We start from the raw sequence: 2,901 nt of genomic DNA, 5'->3' as shown, positions 1-2,901 counted from the left end.
GCCCCCCCACCGGAAATGAACGGTTGGCTGAAGCGCCAGGCTAGAGGAGGGCCGGGAAGAAAGTCCGCCGGCCCACTCCGCCTCCTATTCACCACGCCCGAGAGACTCCCGACTAGCACGGAGGACGCTCGGGAAAGAGCCCCGCCCCCTGGTCAGGAGCGACCCTGGAGGCGTGCTCAAGGTTAGCCACGCCCACTGTAGGCGCCGGAATCGCTGGGGCCAATAAAGCGACGAGATTACTGGCTAAGCTCCACCTCCAGAGAAAGAGGACAGGTGAGTGGCTAATTCTCCTATCAGTTTGGTGTCAATGGCAAAGGCAGGTCCTTTTTCACAGTAGTCCGGAAGGGATCTTGGAGGGACCGACAGGCCGGTTTTACTGAGGGCGGGAGTTCTCTGCGGCGGTCAACTATCAGTGGGAATAGAGGCTAAGCTCCGCCCCTCTGGGCGTGCGTACCTCGGTTTCTCCGTTTGTGACGTTGGAAGGCCATTGGCTGGACCAGTATTCTGGATGGTGGGTGTTGGGAGGGGGTCGGTGAGGGCGTGTGGGCCCAGTCCCGGGTTTCTGGGCCTCCCTGCCGCCGCCCAGCTCGTTCTGCACGTGGCTGGGAAGGTGGTAGCTCGCCGTATTTCCTGTTTGTTCTGTACACTGTGACCATAGATGGTCAGGTCTGCGAACGCGCGAAAGCCTCCGCCCCGCGGTTTTGGAGTCCTTCCTCCGGGCGCGCAGGGTGTGGTCTGTGAGAATAAGATGAGCGGAATTAGACAAGATCCTGCTCAACTCGGTTGAAACCTAGCTTCTGTGGCAGCGTTGCCCCGGGCTGGGCGTGCCCAGCCGGCTGCCACTCAGTTCAAGGGAGGTTCCGCACGGTAGCTGCAGCCCGCGGGGGATGCTTTGCTTCCGTGTTCCTCAGGCCTGGGCATCAGAGCTTTGTTCCCTCAAGGCTCACACTTTCCAACCAGTGATTATCCTCCCACAAAGGTTTATTTTCAGAAAAATTGGCAAGTGCTACAGTGCCCACCCTTTCAGCTGCAGGGCTGTGACAGTTCCAAGCTTCAAGTTGAATGCAGGCGTTATATGCCAGAGTCACTCATTTAACAAATACAGTTCTTATAATAAGAGCTACCATTTACTGTGCGCTGAGTACATTCCAGGCCTGTACTTCAAGCTTCAAGCACATTTTCATTTAATCCTAATAGGAACGCTCTGTGGTTGGTACCATTAGGGCCTCCAGTTTTCAGATGAGGAAGCTGAATTACTTGCCAAAGTCACAAACTGTTGTGACTTTGAAGGGAACACATCTATCTGACTAAATCCTGAGTTTAATCTCTATATACGGACCATACTGGAATCCTTTGAGACAGTGATACCTCTGGGTGGGGAGACATCCTGGGTTAGGTGCTTTACTAGGGGGTCAGACTTTTATCAGGTTACCTAACTTCTCTGAACCTGGGCCTCTTCCCAATTTTATGACTCCTCGTATGTTGAAAGGAAAACTGAAAAAAACAAAACGTACAAAAATTGTACATTTTAAATAGTTACACTTAACAAAAAAAAAACTGTCGCAAGCACACACTACACAAACTGACTTCAGACATACAAGTGACATCAAAAGATTGTATTTGAGTGCTTCATATATGTATAACGCAGGGCAAATAGCCTCACTGTCCCCCATTATACAATAATCAGCTCTACATTTAGCCCTTCTAAATCTCTTTCTCAATAAGAGATGGGAAATACATAGACCATACATTCATCCTAGAGGAAGCAGAGACGAAGAAACAGGAAGGAGAAGGAAGGAAGGAGGAAAATTTCCCCATCTGTAAAATAGGGAAAATAATTTATAAGGCTGTAATGAAAAACAGAAGCTTAACCTATGCGAAACCATATTGTAAAGTGATTTTTTTGTAAAGAGTGCACACATGTGTAAGTCAAACCCTACCCCTGGGAACTTCTAATCTAGGGGACAAGTCAGACGCTGTCAATGCCCTCCCGGAACTTACAGTCTATTGTGGAAACAGATATTGCCATCTGGGGTGGTCATCAGAACATATGCTGACTACTGGCTTCCAGCTTTTTCCACTTTACTGATCTCACCCAGTGCCCTGTACCCAGTGTCTCATCCATGGTGGGCTGTCATCAAGCACATGTTCAATGAGACCCTTGCATTCAGAATAGTCATTAACTGGGCTGAGATAGATGGGTAAAACATTGCAAAGCAAGCATGAATAAATAGTGGTGGAAATGGCAATCTGTGACTGGCCAAGCTGAGGGCTTACTATAGAAGAGGAATAAGAGATAAGGCTGGGGGAAAAAAAAGAGGTTAAGCAAGCTGTGCCAGGCAAGACAGGTAAAACCTTAATGTGAAAGCAAGGAAGAACTGGTCAGATTGCATTTTAGAAATACAACTCTAGCTGCAGTGAAGAGCATGGACTTGAGTGGGCAAAAAAAAAAAAAAAGGGAGGGGGGGTGCAGGGAGACCTGTTAGAAGATAGATACAAGAATGTATGAAAGGGCTGAGATAAGGCTGTGATCTGGGGATGCAACAGAGGGGACAATGCAGAAGACACCATTCTTATAAAGGGGATAGTGAGGAGGAGAGGATGATAAGGAGGAAGACAAAAGGAAAGGGGATGATTTGAATATGAACCTTCAGACTAGATCTAGTTCCCCAGGGATAGACTCCCACTGAAGACTACTTTTCCTTCCGGGCAGGTCTCACAATCCTAATTAATTATTTGTGACATTAGTATCTTTTAATGTCTTCCTTCTGTAAGTACCTTGAGGTTAGAGTCCTTGCCTCTCTGGCTCAAAATTAATACTCAATAGGTATTTATGGAACTTTTGACTAAATGAAAAGGGTGAGGGGGCCAAAGTGGCCCTGAGATGGTGAATGGAAGGTA

General features: G+C 48.0%; 1 long non-coding RNA gene across 1 annotated transcript in view; it reads left to right on the top strand.

Moving 5' to 3' along the window:
• Positions 1-197: 197 nt before the first annotated feature.
• Positions 198-2,901, top strand: part of LOC109383391 (uncharacterized) — a 36,583-nt gene continuing 33,879 nt past the window's right edge. Inside the window, exon 1 of the long non-coding RNA XR_002124172.1 lies at positions 198-273. This is a non-coding gene — a long non-coding RNA (uncharacterized LOC109383391). The remainder of the gene's footprint in view (positions 274-2,901) is intronic.

Source organism: Hipposideros armiger, unplaced genomic scaffold (assembly GCF_001890085.2).
Source record: "Hipposideros armiger isolate ML-2016 unplaced genomic scaffold, ASM189008v1 scaffold_82, whole genome shotgun sequence".
Classification (NCBI taxonomy): domain Eukaryota; kingdom Metazoa; phylum Chordata; class Mammalia; order Chiroptera; family Hipposideridae; genus Hipposideros; species Hipposideros armiger.
Note: the sequence above shows the minus strand (reverse complement) of the source record. Positions and strands in the feature narration are given on the sequence as shown.